Below are 19,204 nucleotides of genomic sequence, written 5' to 3' on the forward strand. Positions count from 1 at the left end.
CCAATCAATAAACCAGAACCCTCAGACAGCAGTATTATAAATAATGCTCAATTTCGTGCTACGGGTCAGACAAACAAAAGGAACCAAATGGGAAGAATCTTGCTTGCAGCCCTGGTACCGGAGAACAAATTAATGTCTGCACTTAAAAAAGCACAGTGTCAAACACTGGGGGGAAGTTTTCTCGCAGCCCCAGTACCTAAAAACAAATCCATGCCTGCACTCGGCCGTCATATACAGTAGCATTAGGGCTCGAAAAATAGTCAAAACCTCGGGTGAACTTGCTCGCAACCCGGGAAACAAGTTAAATTACACAGCAATGCTGTTCAGGAAGATAATCGGGGGATAAATGATGTCTCACAGGCACGGGGAACGCCCGACAGCTCGAGGAGCCACCTGAGTCCGACTCAACCCCCCCCCACACCCCGGCCTGGAGATATACAATGTAACAAGGCAGTCTATAGCCTCCGAGTCACAGTACCTGTTTCTTTCAATATTTTGCTTCTTTTTCCGTCGTGCTAAAAGCCGGAAGGCAACGAAAGCCTTATATGTCTGAATAATTTATGGGCTTCACGTAGCGCTCAGGACACAAGCCCACAGCACAGCCAAACACGTTGCCAAACACTTGCTCAACACTTCCGCTTTGCGTAGCCCGGGCAATTTAAACGCCTACTTCTCAGTGTTCCTTAAAGTGACGGCGCCCAATTTCTGCACACAGCCAGCAGGATCAGTCCAGCAGTGTTTCTCCAACGTTCCAAGGCTCACACTTGCTCAACACTTCCGGATCGTATAGACCGCTATCCATGCTGAACCAGGACAGCAGGATACTCACGGCTGTGTTGGCGGGGAGATTGAGACAGGTCATAAACAAACATATTCATCCTGATCCCACACAGAAGCATATCCGACTACCTTAGGAGGCTTCACCGGGTCATAGATCAGACAGAAGGGGAGGCGCAGGAAGTTGCAATTGTTTCATTGGATGCGGTGAAGGCCTTCGACTCTGTTAAATGGCTGTGGCTGATAGCAGCTTTACGGGAATATGGTATAGGGCCCGAGTATCTGAGTGGGTTAAACTGTTGTATAGCACACCACTAGCCAGAGTTAAGATGGGAGCGGTTATTTCAGAAAGATGGCAACTTAGCAGAAGTACCAGACAGATGTGCCCTTGGTCCCCGATGTTATATATCCTTGCACTGGAATCCCTAGCGATCTACCTAAGACAACAGTACGGAGAGGTGGGGATTTTCATGACAGGAGGGCCACACCTAATATCGTTGTATGCGGATGATATGTTATACTTACGATACCCGGAAGAAAACCTGCAATACATCCTAGAAGTAATGGATCGATTTGCGTCGCTCTCGGGCATTGCAGTCAACCCCAAAAAGTCATGCATATTCCCCCTGGGAAGATATAAAGGGATCCTGCTGGAGCACCTACCCATTCTATAAATACCCTGGGAGATCAAAACGTTTAGATACCTGGGGATAGATATCTATCACACGGTGGAGAATGAACACAAACATAACACAGAGAAGACAATAGTAAATATTGAGAAAAGCATGAGATTCTGGGCTAAGCTCCCTTTGGCCATGGTAGGGAGAGAGGCTCTGTTGAAAATGGTTGTATTACCAAGGCTGATACACTTTTTGGGAAATATACCATTCATGATACCTAAGCGATTCTTTGTCAAACTCCAGAGCATATATATAGGCTTCATCTGGCACAACACTAGAAATAGAATAGCCCTGTGGAAACTACAGAATACATATGACAAAGGAGGCATAAAACTTCCCAATTTTTAGATCGATCATTGGACAAGCCAGCTACAATATGTGGCCAGGTGGCTATTGGAAGACTCAACAGCAGAGTCCAGACTGCTGAGGTCAGAATGTATTCCGTTTTTCTTCAAAGAATGCATATGGCTGCCTAAATCAGAGCTAAAAGGTTTTCCCGAGAATGCTGGAATTGGGATGGCAAATGTGGCGAAAGGCTTGCCAGGCCATGGAGAACCCGACTCGCTGCTCCCCGCTGGTACCTCCTAGTAGCACTGACCAAAGGGGATGTGCAATTGAGGAAAACGATACGCAAGCACTGGGAACCGATGGGTATTGCAACAATAGGAGACATATGGCAAGCTGGGAAGATACTGGGATTTAACGCACTGGTAGAGGAAAGGTACATCTAGGGCAATATATTATATACACTAGACTGGTGCGATGGGTGAAAGAAACATGGGCTGAAATAGGGCTGGAAGACCAACCAGATACAGCCATAGAAACAATCTATGACATCGCAGAGGGGGAGGGCACAAGGTTTCCCGGATCTATGAACTGTAGATGAGCGGGGTGGGGAAGGAAGTGACCCAGCTAAGACGGGATTGGGAAGAGGAAGTGGGAGAAAGCATGAATGATGGGCAGTGGGAGAGGGCTCAGAGATACCAGAAAAAGGTGTCCAGGAATGCAAGGTTGCAGCAAATCCAGCTATATGTAACTCACAGAGCGTACATGACTCCCCCAGAGAATAGCCGGATTTAAAAACGCAGAAATACAAACATGTCCCAAATGTGGAGATGTGAATGCTGGGATGACCCATATGTTCTGGGCATGCCAGGAATTTGGTAAATTCTGGAAAGAAGTGGCCCATCGCCTGTCAGATAAGGGATCACGCTAGATGTGGAATCGGTATGGGCATGTATGGTGGGGTGGGGGTTTCCTAGACCGCGCAAGCTAAAGCATGTGGCTTACGTACTGGCCAAGCGCAGAATTGCCATGGGCTGGAAAGCATGCAACAGACCAAATGTAGAGGTTTGGTGGAATGATCTCAAGAAGTGGGCTGGAACGGAAACGGCGGTATGGACTGAAGCAGCCAATAGAGTGGGGGAGGAAGAGACAGATACATTGACGGCCTGGAGGCACTTAGTGGCCACATTGTCTGGGTCCACCCAGGTATGCACAAGGGGGGGAACGAAAAACCCGGAAGAGGGAACATCCCTAGAGGATTTAACGGCGGAAGGCGAAATGGAGTAGGCTCAAGTTAAGGGGGGGGAGGGTAAAGGGTAAGCAGTGGCTATGGTTTAATATGATGCGAGATATATATAAAATGCCCCGCTAAGTTTGTTTGTGTTGACTGGTTGTTGTGAAAGTTAATAAAAAATGTTTTTTTTAAAAAAAATATCAGTTTCGCTAATATTCCAAGTATGTGCTCTGTACCAGATTGTTAATGGACAATGAGTAAGAATAGGTTTAGGAGCTGTGCAAGAGGAATATTTTGAGCTTGAAAGTTCCTAGATCAGTAGAAAGTGCAGTTCCGTACTGTCCGTGAAGCACAGGCGCATTATTAGCGTCCACGTCATCATGCTACACATGGTCACGTGATGCTGTCTGGAAGGTCCGCGATGCCGTCAGACGTTCGCGAATGTCGACTGATGCAAAAACAGTCAAAGGTTGCAAAATGTGTATAGAAGTGTTAAAAATTATGCTACAAGGCGGGGAATGGAGTTTTAAGGTGAAACTTTCTAAATTGGAGGAAAATGTTGGTATATTGGGGTAAGTATAAGTTGTAGGAAATTATCATGCCCTTGTAAAAACCCATAAAATTCACCAAACAAGCTTTGTTAAAGGGACGTTATGGTTACAAGTAAAACTGAAAAACCTCAGAAATTCGCCAGTTATGGTAAGCTTAACAACCATAACTCACGCCACCACTGTGCACTGTGAAGACTAACACCAAGGTCATCAAAGATGACATTACAAATATCATTGATGGCATCACTGATGACATCACATATGATATTAATGTTGATGAACAGTCCCCACAAGGTGTTGTGTTTATAATGTTGGTAGCAAGATGTCAGGGGTGATCGGAAGACCCATCATGAACTAAGTAATCTATTAAAGAATCTAATCATCTAAACAAAAATTATATTGGAGTGTTGTTGTTAATACAGGAACCTAATCATACATAAACATAGCCAATGGTTGCAGCATGCACCATAGAAGTACAATATTTATAATCTTGTAATTTTGGATAGTAAAATAATGAATGCTACCTTAGAGTTTTGAGTAATGTTAAACATATAATAGCTAGCTAACTATTCAAGACTTACTACACACTTGTGCTAGTACAAACAATACATATGAAAACCCAAAATGCATGCAAATCAGAGGCACATACAGGGAAACTAAAGTAAGGAAGAAAGAAACGGCATCACCAAAAACATGTAATATTGAAGTTTATGCAAATAAATTGTGTGTTTGGGGGCTGCTTATTGCCCCATGTATGTGCACCATGAGCTGAGACCAAACCGTAAGGAAAGTACTTTAAGAACATACAACAAGGTTAACTTCTAGATATATAGCACTTTTTTGAATTTTAATATTCTGTCTGCCAGTGAAGAAAACCACCTGGCCTAGATATGTCAGTGAACAAAAACAAGTGGGCCAGATATGTGATGTCATCAAGGACATTTCTGATGTCATCTTGTGTGTGTGTGTGTGTGTGTGTGTTTGTGTGTGTGTATACACATGTCTACATCGCTTCTGATGCGCATTCTTTGAGGGGATGCTGAAGTCCTATGGCCCTTCCTGCTGGTTAAATGTTTTCCATGATCAGCTGAATATGCAGCAACATATCTAAGATGAGAAATCTGTGGGAGGAACATCCATCTGAAAGAACATTACCAAAGGTAAGTAATTTTTTCTTTCAGCAATTGATACCTTGTACTCTGACCACACAAACAGACGTTGAAGATCACTTTATTCTTTTTTTTATAAAAAACACTTTTACTGCAGTCCTGATTTAAAATAATTGTTAATGGTGGACTAGGGCAGAAAAGAAGCAGAGGTCCAGTTCTATTTTATGCAGATAATGTGATCTAGTGAAACTCCAGGAATGTTCAATAAAGTGTCAGTAAGTAACTAGGTGAGCATAACAAGGTTTGAGTGCTAGTGTTCATATTGGTTCATATCCTTTCATGGTAAGTTCCATTTGTAAAACCTAGAAGATTTATGATTTCAAGAAGTGCAGTGCCAATATATCTAGAAGATTAAAGTGTTACCTAAAGACTATTCTGCACAAGTGCATAGACTCTGCATAGCAACGTGAACCAGATAATAAACTGAATCCGTTTTGAAATGTAAACTGCGAAAGGTAATGCTAACAATAGTTCAAGCTATAGACCCGATGTGTGCACCAGTGTGCTAGGATAAACTGTAAGAAATCATGAACCAACACTTGGACTCGGAATGCAGACCGCAGAAAGGATACTTGAAACAGTAAAATAGTGCAAACAATCATGTTTTGTTTCAATATAAATTTGCTGAGTGGTTTGTATAGTGATAGTGTAAAAGGAGTATTTATTTAGTCCTTATTTAAGTTGGCTCCCAAAATGTAGAAGTTAAACTGAACAATGTTGCCCTCCATGACTCTTTTGGGGAAAATGTTAGCCTGGATTAGGCCAAGCCATGAGCTCTGGCGGTTTATTTCTGGCATTTTGCGAGCCAGCAACGTTCTCTATCCGTTGTGTAGCATTTCCATGTGTAGACTTGCAAAAAACACTAACTGATGAAAACCAAAATAACTGACGGAACCTTTATGCTTTCCGATACCTGGGTCATTTGATGGGAGAGTGAGGTAGAGAGCGAGAGAGAGAGATAAGAAATCTGCGGAAACGTGCACATCTAAGAAAGCTAGGAAATTATATGGAATTTAGAAGGTGATGGCGGCTCTGTACAAATCACCAACAAGAAATGGTTGTGTAAAAGCAGTGATGTTCCTGTGTGAAAGACAGAACAATTGGGAATTACTAGCTTTTTAAACATTTTATGTAACACATTTTATTGATTTTTATTGCAAGTCATCAACCTTAACCAGTATAACCAAAGGTCGACCAAATCATAATCAAAATCAGTGCATCCCAACATCCCCACCCATTCCCCTCTTCCCGTTCCACCCTCTTCTCCCCTTCCTCTGAGCAACCACTCTCCCACCAAACAATTGCTTCTCCCTCCTAAGCCTGCCTTTCCTCTTATCCCCTAGCAAACGGTGCACAAGAGATGGTCTATCCCGTTTCCATCCGTCTGACCCATATCTTTTGATATTTGTGGGGGCACCCCATGTCTCTATACACCCTCTTTAACTCTGCACTGTGATCCATCTCCTCTAACAACCCCTGGAAACTAGGTGTAGTGGTACCACATGCCGTCACAAAAATGTTCTTGCACGGTGTCATGACAGTCCTGGTCAGGGATTTGTCCTTGGTGCTCAATCCGGACTCTTCCCCAGTTCGTTTAACAGTGCCACCTTGGAACAATCTGTTATCTTTTCACCAACCATCCCTGACAACTTGTGTCTAACCCTATCCCAGAAGGCCTTCACCTGTGGACAGTCCCAAACCATATGATTAAAAAGGAGCCCACCCCACATTTCAAGCACACTGGGTCAGATGCATGTCCCATTTGGTGCAGGCAGTTCCTGCTATAGTACACTCTATGTAACACCTTATACTGTATCAACCACAGTTATGCTCGCCTCCCTCGGTGAACCCAATGACTCCAGCCATTCTTCTTTGTCCAATGGTACCAGGTTCCCTTCCCATGTAACGCAACTTCGTCAGGGGTTTGGAGGTAAAATTGTTGAGCATATGATATGTCTGTGTGATTGCCTTCCCTCTGATCTCCCCTTCCAAGAGATTGGCTTATATTGGTGACCTATCCGGTATGTCCCACGTGCCTGCCACGTCCCTCGCCCCTCCCGGGACATTGCGTGCTGCAGATGTGTATGAATCCCACTCCCCCAGGTCATACCACTTCTGCAGCCGTTGTATGGGGGTGAGTTGGTGTAATGTCAAAATATCTTTCATTCGTTTAATTCCCTGCCACTTCTTCTGCATGCCCAGTTTATGCACCTCCGGCAGATCTACATTCCCCCATATGGATATCTCTTTAGTCACAACTCCTCCCCACCCCATCGACCTCAAGGCTGCCTTTCTGGAGTCAAGCACACTGGCCACAGATCTCTTAAACTCGTGCTCCGCCCTATCATATATCGCCTGCAGGGGGGGAACAGAGCCCATCCCCACCCACTTCACGCTCTATGTGCAGCCATCCCCTCCCTCCAAACATCCATTCATTAATCCACACCAGCTGGGAGTCCCAATATTAATGCTGCAGATTCGGGACCCAAAAATCCCTGTCCCACATGGATCTAGACCACTTTTCAATGCTATATGTGGGGCCTTATCTCCCCATGATTCCCCTCTGCACTTGTCACGATGCCTGCCCCCAGACATTCAGAACAGGTCCATCTGTCCAGGGACCAGGCACCCAAGAAGACACAGGAATTCCCTAAACCCGAACTAGGGGCTATATGGGTTCAGTCCTGGTGCCGTAGGCGCCAGGCTCATATTGCCAACTTTAAACTATGCAGGTCATCCTGCAAAGAACTCATGTACAGGCCATCATGAGGCCATGAAGGGACTACTTTCCTTTAGGAACTATTTTGCTGCTTGGGTGTGATACTGGAACTTCTTACCTGGGAACTACTTTTTTGATGCTATTTAAACCACGCCCGAAGAGCAGCACACGCTTCGCGTTATTCTGCATCTTAGCAGCGTAATGCTCACCGTGTCTGCAGTCCAGCATCCGCTCTACAGCCACACCCGTCTTGTGTCCGGAGCCGATCCTAGAGAAAAGGAAAGAAGAAGAGAAGGTTAGAACAAGGAGATGTCCATTTGGTCATCATCTTTTCCTGGAGCAGCCGCACCTGTGGATAAAGGAAAAAGACATTAAAATAAATTGCGTCGCATTGCCAGCTGCAGCGCTGCACCATACTCGCCTGTCTTCGGAGCACCTCCACGACCCGGCACAACACCCGTTGAATCGCTGCCCGAAACATCAGCATCTGAAAAGACAAGAACAAACAAAAGGTGAGCGGGGTTCCGCCAAAGACATTCTTTTACTTACCGCAAGATACTTAGTCAGAATTTTACCGCTCGAGGCAGCGCTGGTCTCCATCCTACGTGAGACATTTTCGGCAAGGCGCCGCACCTGCAAAGAAGATAGAGAACTATTGGTTAATGACATTTGGAATAATATTACTTGCTAGACAGTGCTTGGTACAAACTGACTCTTACCTAAGCGCTACCTTCATCCATTGAGGCAAACTCACTCCTTGGATCACGCTGCAAGGGAAAAGGTATGAAAGGAGCAAGAGTGAATTAACAGACATTTGAACTCTAAAAGAACTATACATTCGGTTTACACACTACTTACCTCGGAGTTATTGTTGTCTGGAACTCTGCCAAATACCTTCGGATCAGTGAAGTAACTGAACTTCTATGCACCCCTGCACTCCACACAGGATGGAGAGTTCATCCTTCCAAACAATAAGGTGAGACTTTATGAAGGGGAATACTGGAGGTTTTCAGGGAAAATAGTGTTAGTGTAACCTCTCTACCACGGGTGGCTAATCCCCTTTACTGCTTTTAGGAAAATATTCCTGCGGGCCAGGCAGACGAAACTGAGTGGGCAAGTGCAGTCAATCATCACTTCGCTACGAGTCACACTGGTGGAGACCGCAGCAGTCCAGCTTCGTTCGACGCCCCTGTGGAATCCAGGTGAGCGTAACAACTTGCACGCTCTGAATGTCACAAGGCCTAGTAGGACTGCTTTTTTGCATCTATTTATTCATTCTCAATTTTCAATGTTTATTCCTTGTTGCCTTTCCTTTTTGCCTTGTGACGCTTTGCAACTATCTGTCACGATCCATGCCCCTGATCCCCTCAGGTATAACAGCCCCCTGGCAGCAGTGGTGCTAAAGCCCTTCACACTGGCCCCAAGGGCCTTAAAACTCCATCAGAAACCTACATGGAGTCAGTCCTGGTGCCTTTGGCACCAGTCCCATTATCAGGAATAAAGCAATACCAGTTTTGAACCTTAATCCAACATGGAGGCCTATTACACAGCTCAGTTCTTTAGAACCAATCCATACGCTCTAGTGTTTTGGGTGTGGTTGGGCCTGGAACTACTTGGCCTGGGCTATTTAAACCACACCCAAACAGCAGAACACGCTTCGTGTTATTCTGCCCCCCTGCAGCGTGACACTCATTGTGTCCAGCTGCTTCTCCGGTGGCCCGATCCTGAAGCCCTAGATCCGGATTCCATTAATAACCTGGAAGAACAAGAACAGCATTAGCAAGCAAGAACCCTTGCCTGTGAAGTAACCGGTCTTGAATCCATCCAGCGCTTCGCTTACCTCGCCCATCTCTGGAGTTCGCCGCAACCTGAAAAGGTAAAGAAACAAGGACAGCATTAATAACAATTCTTACCTGGGCAAGCAGCGCTTCGATCACTCATCATTCTGGAACATCACTCCAACCTGTACAAAGAAGAGAAGAGAACACAGGTTAGCAATAAACACCAATAAACAGCGCAGTGCTCCGCACATCAATAACTCACCATGGTCTTCGCCATCGGAGTGGCAACTCCGAGATCGCAACCATCCCTGTGAAAACAAAGACATTGTTAGGCAACAGCGTAGTGTAGCAAGACGCTGAGAAGACAGAGAAAACGGAGGGAAAGAAAGAGAAGGCCGAAAAGACATTGGGCCTCATTACGACCCTGGCGGTAAGGGGTTAACGCCAGCGTTAGCTGCGCCGACCCCTTACCGCCAACTACGAGGTCCCTTAGCGCCATGGCGCTTTTAACACCTGCTTTTAGCAGGTGTTAAAATCCATGGCGCTAAGGGACCATGGAGTTAATTACGCCACCGTAATTTACGGTGGCGTAATTAACGCCTTCCCCACTCCCATTATGCCCTATGGGGCAAAAATGGGAATGGGGAAGGGTAAATGGGGATTGGGGACTTACCGCCCCGCCGACCTCGGAATGGGGCGGTAAGTCCGCCAACCACCATGGCGTAAACGTAGTTTACGCCATGGTGGTAAAGTCACGGCCCAGGCGGTAACTTACCGCCTGGGTCGTAATGAGGCCCATTGTAACTCATCTGGAAGACGGCAAGCAGAGTCGGAGTCAAAGCCGGTCTGGACCCGACATAAGGGCACACGGACACAAGAAGCAACTAGGTCCACGGAACATCCGCACCAACCACGCGCCCCTGCAGAGAGACGCAGGACAGAGAGTTCAACGCACAAAAACCTAAGGCACTACCCAACGTCTGGCACGTAACCAAGCAGAGAGGGATCCGGGATAGCACTTAGACCTCCATCCAGTATCGTGTGACACCACTGTGGATACCCGGTAAGCGTAACACTGTGTTGCTGTAGAAGCACCTTCTAAATATCCAATAAAGTTAATTAAAAAAAAACTGCTCTATGCAGAGGACGATCCCTGGGGGGACCGTTGCAGGGCAGCTCTGCAGCACATTTAAGAGATGCGACGGTGGCATCTTAAATAAGTTTGCTCTCCTGACCAAGGGTACCGGTAATATGTGATCGCTTCTTTCCCTCTCATTAACAGGCATTAGGACTGACTTTTCCCAATTTATTCTAAGGCCGCTGACCTCCCCAAATTCCCAGAAAACCTCCATGACCCTGAGGCCCTGTGTGCTTACGATCCCTCAGATGAATAAGTATGTCTGCGTATAGTGAGATGCGTTTTTCTCCTCCCTCCGGCCACACAAAACCCTGCAACAGGGGATCCGATCTGACCCTAACCATGTGGGGCTCCATCGCCAACAGAAATAACAATGGTGATAGAGGACATCCCTGTCTGGTCTCCCGCTAGAGTGGGAAGCCTCCTGAGGCCCACCCGCTCACTTATACCCTTGCCTCCGGACCCTTACAGAACAGCTTCAACCATCTGACGAATCGAGGCCCAAAGCCAAACCTTTCCATAACCTCCCACAGGTACTCTCAGTCCACATAGTTGAAGACTTTCTCTGCGTCTATTGCCATGACTGCGTGTGGGCCCTGTAGGGAAAGGGCCACGCCCAAAGCATTGTGCAATCATCTAATGTTCATTCTGGTTGCCCTTCCCGGTACAAACCCACACTGGTCTCGGTGAATAAATGTACTAGCAATTTGTTGGCTAACACTTTCGCAAGGATCTTTGCCTCCCTGTTGATCAGTGATATTGGTTGGTATGCACCACACTGGTCTGCAGGTTTCCCTTTTTTGTTTATTACCACTACCGTGGCTTGTCGGAGATTTGCTGGCAATGTACTGTCTTCGAAGCCCTCCAAGAACATTGCCCTAATTTCCTCCAACGGCCCTAACCTACTAACCCCCAGAATTCCGCAGGGAACCCATTAGTCCCTGGTGATTTACCGGCCTGGAGCTGGGAAGTTGCTGATTGAATCTCCTCTAGGGTCGTGTCAAGTTCCAGCCCTTCCTGTTGTTCCTGACTCAACTGCAGCAATTCAGGGTCTTCCATATGTTGTGCTATACTAGCCCTTTTGCCCATGGACGGGTCCCTGTACAGCACCCGAAAGTAATAAAATGCTTCTGCTATCTCATTGTTCTAATTTACCATGTCCCCCCCAGCCCCTGGTTGGTCTAATTTCTCTCACCCACCTCGCCGCCTCATCCCTCCTCTCCAACCAGGCAAATAGTCTACCGCAATTATCACTGGTTCAAACACTCTCGCCCGTTTGTCCCCAGTATGCAGACTTGGCATCTTCTCGGGCCATTGTACTGCATAACCCCATAATTTTGGATAGTTCCCTTCTGCTCGCCTCTGTGTTCTGTCTGATGTGAATGGCCTTGGCTGACTGCACCTCCCGTTCAAGCTGGTTCTTTCTCTCCTTACGCCCCTTGATGTGCTGCCAAATCATTTGCCTCGCTTTTCACCTGGACACTGCCTTGTACGCTTGCTACAGGGTGGATTTATTTTTTTTGTCCACCGTCCCTGCATTGCTCTGGAAGTAGGCCTCTGATTCTCCCTAAAGGATGCCAAAATGGAGGATGCCCTTAAGTAGAAAGCATTCGGCACGCTAGCAGCCCCTCCCCGTCGTATACTAACCAACAGTGGGGAATTATTTGATATTCCCTTAAGGAGACATTTAGCTGACGAGGCTCTGCCCACCATTGTAACTGGGAGGAATATGTATGTCACGATGCCTGCCCCCAGACATCAGGAGCAGACCCATCTACCCAGAGTACAGGCACCCATGAGTACTCAGGGAGGCTCAAGGGACCGCCTAGGGGCTTTATGGACTCAGTCCTGGCGCTGTTGGCGCCAGGCTCATATTGCCTTTTTTAAAACTAAGCAGGACATCCTGTAGAGAAATCATGTACAGACCACTGTGAGGCTTTGAAGGGATTACTTTCTTCCAGGGACTATTTTTCTTGGGTGTGGTACTGGAACTATTTTACCTGGGGAAACTACTTCATGGTGGCTATTTAAACCATGCCCGGAGAGCACCACACGCTTCGCGTTATTCTGCATATCTGCAGCGTAACGCTCACCGTGCCTGCAGCTCAGCATCCAGTCTACAGCTACATCTGTCTTGTTCTCTGTGTGACCCGAACCTGAAAAAGAGAAAAGGAAAAGCAGATTAGAACAGGAGCCACACCTTAGCCGCCGCCTTCATCGGGGAGTCGCCGCACCTGTGAGGAAAAGAAAACATCTTTTACAGCGCTGCACTGTCAGCAGCAGCGCCGCGGCATACTCACCAAGGCTCCTTTCATCCACACGGTCCCGCAAGGCGCTCTGTTGAAATCGCCGATCGGAGCATCTGCATCTGTAAAAGAAAGATAAACAGGTGAGCTGCGCTCTGCAAAAGCCATTCAAATTCATACCGCAAGATACTTACTTGGTACATTACCGCTCGAGGTGTCGCTAGCCATCATCCTACGTCCTTCATTCCGGATAAGCGCCACACCTGCAAAATATAGAGGGGACAATTGGTTAAACTCTTAATGAACAATATCGCTTGCTAAGATTAGTGCTTGGTGCAAAGCTGACTCTTACCTTGGTGCTACCTCAATCCTTTCGGAGACAGAACGTTCACCTTGGGACATTCTGCAAGAGAAGAAATATATAAAGGAGCAAGAGTGAACTATAAGACAATCGAACTCTAAAACTTGCATTATACTTTGGATTGGCATAAAACTTACCTCGGAGTCATCGTCTGAAAACTCTGCCATAAGCTTACGGACCAGTGAAGTTAACTGGTTTCTACGCACCCCTGCATGCCGACGCAGGATGGAGAGCCCATCCTTCCTAACAATAAGGTGAGACATGATCAGTGGAACGTAAGGTGGTTTCGGAAAAGACAAAGTTAACCCCTTTTACCACGGTCAGCTAATTACCATTTTACTACTTTAGGAAAATCCTCCCACATGCCAGACAGACGAAACTGAGTGGGCAGGTGCAGTCACTCATCACTACACTACGAGTCACATTGGTGGAGACCGCTGCAGTCCAGCTTCGTTCTGCGCCACTGTGGAACCCAGGTGAGCGTAACAATGCAGTCTATCCTTGAGAGAGCAGAGTGTGCATTGGAGTAGGAGTAACCCTGTTCTTCCAGGTGCAGTTCCCACCATACATCCATCAGCCCTGTTGCTTCGAATACATTATTTTGTTACAGGGATGACGCAGCCTTCCACTGTACAGTGATCTATCTACTGCTGGCCTTACTGTATCAATAAAACCCCCACCCCCAACAGTGTGATGTCCCTCCTCCACCCCCATTTCGCTAGCGGAGTTTGCACCTGCTGTAACGTGTCCCCTTGTAGAGCTGTAAGCGCATACACACTGTTGATGGACACCATTTCCCCCTCACAGCAACCCGCGAGAATCATCCTCCCCCTTGATCCCTCGCTACATGTCGCACCTATAGCAGTATTGATTTTTTTAATCAAGGATTGCTACCCCCCTGGGGCCTCATAAGACCTGCATGTTCCACTACCAAGTAGCGGGCCCTCCACACAAATCTACAAACTGTCTGAATCTTGTGGGTCTCTTACAGTAGCACAGTGTCTGCTTGATGTAGCGGTAAATATTTTTCCACCAGCCCTTGCTTGATCTTGTCCAGAAGTCCATTAACGTTCCATGACATGTAGCTTAGCGACCTAATTCGCGACATCCTGCCCGCCATACCGGCTACAGAAACACATCATCAGGGTCCGGGTTGAGCTAACAAACCCCACGACCTCTACCTCTCGTCCTTCCTGGGACTGTCTCAATGAACTAAAGTCGACCTGAACCAAATAATTAACTTCCCCCTCCTTTCATCTGCCTACGCCCCCCCCCCCCCAACATGAAGCATCTGTCGCCACAAAACTGTGAACCAAACTATGATCGTCCCAACCTTTTGGTGGGTGATCCGGGGGTGTGTTCTTGCAGTGTTGTTCCAGTTCAGCTCCGACTATGTTAATTTGTATGCCTTGCTTGCCTCAGGAATCAGCAACTTTAAGCAGACCTTTGAAACTTGGTGAAGGAAGCAAACCACTTGCTTTCCCCCCACACGAGAAAGTGGTTGATGTGCAGAGGCGAAGTAAAGTAGTGCCGGACTCCGTGCATCTGACCAACGGGTTGAGAGATTCTGATCACCTGAAGTGCTGCAAACCCAAAAAGGCGTTCAGAAGTTGAAGTCAAGCCTCTGAGCGACTGTGCAATCCGAACAAAAAATTGAGACCTTAAGAGAAAGTCTTTGGGGAAATTAGATTCACTTTTTCTCTACTAATCAAGGGAAAAAAAGCCTTTATTCTCGTAGGTTTGTCGTCTTGATCCCGATTCATCGCATTAAGGGGTTGCGAAGAGACATGAGCAGTGAGGTTGATGTCTCTGAGGTAGCAGCGGTATGAGAGCGTGAATGGTCAGCTTGGAGCACTGGAGCTCTATTTTCCATTGTGCATCTCACAGGAAGCCACAGGATGTGGGATTGGAGGGGCACCGACTGCACTGCTCCACAGGATGAGATAGGTTTTATCATATAAGAATATCCCCCATCTTTCATAAGACTACTTTCAATACACAGAATGCTTAAGATAATTAGATTTCAATTGTTCTTGCATTTCCTATTTTTTTTTTTCATAAATTGGCATGAAATTTGCAAAATCAACATTGCATACTGTTTGGAAAGACTTTCTTTTTGTAACGTTTCCCTCATAGTTTTCAATGGGATCACAATATTTTGTCTTTGTCTTTGATCTTGTCCTGACTTTTTGAAGGAAGTAAAGCCTTCAGCTTCCCTTCCTTGGATTTTTGCTCATTGTTCTGGTGAAACTGACTAGACCTTCATACTTTCAGTACTGTGAAACTGTTTCTGTTTTGAATTCCTATATTTTTACACACAGCTCCTTGCAGCGCAGTGGGGATACTTCGGATCCCCTGTGATGAATCCTATGATGTTGTTGCTTCTACCCAAGGGCGGAGACCCTTTCCATGAGACCAGGGAGGTGAGGCCGCTACCCGTTAGTCCACCTGGGGGTGGTACTCAGTGGGTGGATCTCATGGGTAGGGATTGCCCCTCTGGGATACAGGGAGGATGTCATGAGTGAACGTGTTATAATGCACCCTCACCCACTTTCTTCCCTCGCCTTCTTTTCTTTATTCTGGTCACCCAAGATCCCCCATATACATTTGCTGTAGCAATAGTACTGTGACGAGGAAGATCAAGACTGACTCCACTGAACTCTAACCTCAATATACTGAGATGAGGAAGAAGCTCTGCACTAGAAAGAACACTCAAAACCATTGCATTGAGCAGTCTAGCTTTTGTGTTCCATGGAACTTAACAAAGAAGAAGGATGTAAGGCAAACCGCAGGCAATTCGATAGTAAAAGACAATCCTCTAAGGAAAAAGGTTTAGTGCATCTCTTGCAAGGATAACAAGGTGTTATTTCACAAATAAAGAAAATAACATGTCCGTAGGGCCATTTAAACCATACTGCCATGGAGTGCACTGGTTAGTTCAAAGCAGAAAAGCACATTTTAAATGAAGTTGTCATAAGTGATGAAAACAGTATACAGTAATACCTCCCCCAGCTCATTCGTCGTCCCCTTATAGAGATACCACCCATCCCCTTTAGGATGTCGAGCGATTGGTTACCATCTCTCTGTGCCAATCCCCTTCCTCGTGGTCTCTAGCCATGTCCCTCTAGGTCCCAGAAATATGATTTGATCCTCAATTGAGAGTACTTCTCTCCCCACAGACAACTCACGTGATGTGCACCTGGTAGTTGGCAATGAGCTCAGTGGATACTCTCGAGGTCAAATGGGCCTCTGAAATGCAAGGAGCGTCTTTGGATTCCAGGCATGCAGGCGCCCCCACCATGCCCTCCTCCCCCCGGCACTGACCTAGATTTGTTATCCTCACACCTGTGCACCTTGCAGTACAAATCTCAAGACATTCTGCTCTGCTCTCCCCCCCATGGCAGAAGGCCCCTTCCCTGGAGCTTCACCTGGGCTCTGCCAGGACCACACTAACCAGTCACCCTGTGCGGGATTTAAGAGCTCTAATGGTGGGCATCTGGCAGTTCAAAAAAAGTGACCAGTACCATGAGGGTACCATAGCCCTTAATCTGAACTGGGCTGTTTGGCAGCTGAGGACCTCTGCTCTGGCTGCCGGGAGATCTTCCTCAATCTAAATCGCTTTGGGGGACAGGGGACTTGGGTATTCATCCCAAAAGGGACTAACAACATTGCCAGTCCCTCCCCGGAGCCACCACAATCAAGGTGAGGACTGTGTAGATGGTGTCCCTACCTGCTTGGAAGAGGACTGAAGGTCAGAAGAGGCTGTTAGGCAGAAACCTGTGCAGTTCCCTTAGGGAACACTGCAAAAGATTTAGGACTACAGGTGTTAGCAGTAAACCCACTTGGTAGCAGTCTGTACCACCCAGATTTACCTGGTAGCTGTGGCTGAGCAGTCAGACTTCTCTCAAGAAGAGTTAGGCAGTATGCAAAGTATACACAATAGGCACTCAGACACACCAATACAAGCAAACACTGACCAGAGCTTTGGTATCAAAGTATATAATTATTTATTTAAAAACGCACTGTTTGAAACACTCCAGCACTCTTGCTGTAAAATATTCTAAACACAGTTAGTATTGTAAGATATACACTCCTTTTTCCTTATCAGATAAGTCTCAGTAAAACACCACTTATTTTCATACAGAGATGAGCGCTTAACTAGATGGCACTCTAATAAGTTTGTGAGAAAGGGAGGGAAAAAGACAGAATATGGAAAGGTACACCACTCTAAGATTTAGGAACACGGTTAGCAAGGCAGAAGAGCAAAAGTCACTGGTGAGCCAAAGTCCAAAGGCTGGGCCCACTCTTAGAGAGAGCAGAGCACAAATGCGCCCAAGATCACAGTTATACTAGGCTTAGAAAGTCTTGCAGAGAGTTCAAAAAGAGTTTAGAGAGGCTTATGAAAGTTTAGCAAGGGTGTCCCAGGCTAACCCAGGTGCAAAAGCCGGGGGCTAAATCTACCCCGTACAGTCGGTAGCAAGGGAAGCCTGGCGGGACACGGTACCTTAAGTGGGAAGGATCCTCCAGCGATGGCAGTTGTTCCACGCAGTGGGTGCAAGTCGCGTCGTTGTCCAGGGGAAGAGAAGATCTCGACTTGGAGGAAAGATGAAGGTCGTTGCACTACCAGGGAAGAAACCAGCCGCAGAGTTTTCCAGTTAAAGGTGGTACCTTTGTTCGTGGTCGTGGTAAAACGTGATATCCCGGTTGCCGGGGTGCTTGGCACAGGCAAGGCGGCCACGAGGTACGTCGGGAAGGCGAAAAGACGGTGAAACTGGTTATCCCCACCAGTCAAAGGAAGAAGACTCTCCGGCGGGAGATCTCCTCTGTCGTTGGGAAAAGTGGTGAGACGGTCCAGCAGGGCTCCACCGGTGGTGGCGTCGTGGCAGGTCGGCTCAGCTTCTCCCTCGTCGGATTCTTAGGTCCTGTGGCGACTTCTGAAGTTCCAGTCCCCAAAGCCCTGCTTTTATGCAGAAAACCCCCATTCACTCAGCCTAGCTGTCACTCGAACATGCTAAGTGGTGAGCCGGCCGGCTCACCACTTGGGCCAATCAGGACGGAGTGCGACTTGAGTTGCCTAGGCAACTCAGTCCAGGGTGCCTAAATCCCCCTCCACCCCTCCTAAGTACCCCAGACAGAGTGGCACCACTTTGGAGGGCTTCTGTGGAGAAGCCCGCGAAAGTGGAACAAAGGGCTCGACTTGGGTTGGGGTCACAGAAGAGAACACAAACGCCATTTTAGAACCGAGTTTTGGCAAAAAATACCAACCGGAGAATTAATATTAATTAACTAAACCAGCGGTATGTTCGAGGCTACCGTAAATAATTAAATAAAGATAGTAGCCTAAAACAATGGGAAATCCCATAGGAAAATATTTGCGGTTGAATATAAAAAGTAGTATCCACTGCCACCAGCCAAAACTCGATCAGGAGGGACGGAGACGTGCCCCCTCGACTAACAGACCCTGGGGCAATTGAATTGCCCCAGCCAGTACGTCCACAATATGATGGTTTGTACTGGTTCTGTTCAGAATTTAAGACTAGTAAAGTCAATGGTGACTTTACATGCCCTGGGAGACAGTAGTCAGCCCCAGCGTATGGAGTCTATACTGGGGGGTCACTATGATACCCCTGTATTACTGCACTGAGGGTGCTGTGTAACACACATCACAAAAACACATGAAGTGCTATGGAGTAAAAGACCCCATAGCCCATCAAACACATCTAGATTCAAAGAAACACACTCAAATCATGCCCAAGAGTGAGGGTAAAAGAGTCTCACTCTTGGCAGGAGAAAAAAATAAACCCCAAAAATCCAGCAAAGCTGCTGGGGGACTCACTAGGTTAGGAAATTCAGCCTAACCAGAGAATTCTCCCTAACAGAGGCTTAGGCTCCCGATGTGGAAGAGTGCCAAGGAGGACTGTCCAGCATTAAGGGGCAGCTGGGCTCCCAGGAAGTGCTGGGGAGCCCCGTATGGCAACACACAAACGGGCAACCGCACAGAAGAACCGTCGGAAGACGCGAGTAAGCCCGCGACTGAGGTGAGAGACTGGGAGCCCATACAGAAGGTACGGGGACAGCCCGGGGACCTCAAGGTCACTACAGAAGCCAGTGTGAATGGGTCTGGGACCAGAGAAAGAGAAAATACAGAAACCGCGAACTGCGACCCGAGAAGCCAAATACAGAGGGGTCTGGGAACTGCAAAAGAGGAACACAAACGGGGGTCAAGTACCCGAGAAAGAGAAACCAATGTGAAGGTCTGGGAC

At 47.0% G+C, this 19,204-nt stretch overlaps 1 protein-coding gene across 2 annotated transcripts in view; it reads left to right on the forward strand.

Moving 5' to 3' along the window:
* MMS19 (MMS19 homolog, cytosolic iron-sulfur assembly component) overlaps positions 1–19,204 on the forward strand; it is a 1,998,114-nt gene that overhangs the window by 1,091,231 nt on the left and 887,679 nt on the right. The gene's annotated exons all lie outside the window — the stretch shown is intronic.

The sequence above is a fragment of the Ambystoma mexicanum genome, chromosome 8 (genome assembly GCF_040938575.1).
Source record: "Ambystoma mexicanum isolate Mex_15411 chromosome 8, UKY_AmexF1_1, whole genome shotgun sequence".
Lineage (NCBI taxonomy): Eukaryota > Metazoa > Chordata > Amphibia > Caudata > Ambystomatidae > Ambystoma > Ambystoma mexicanum.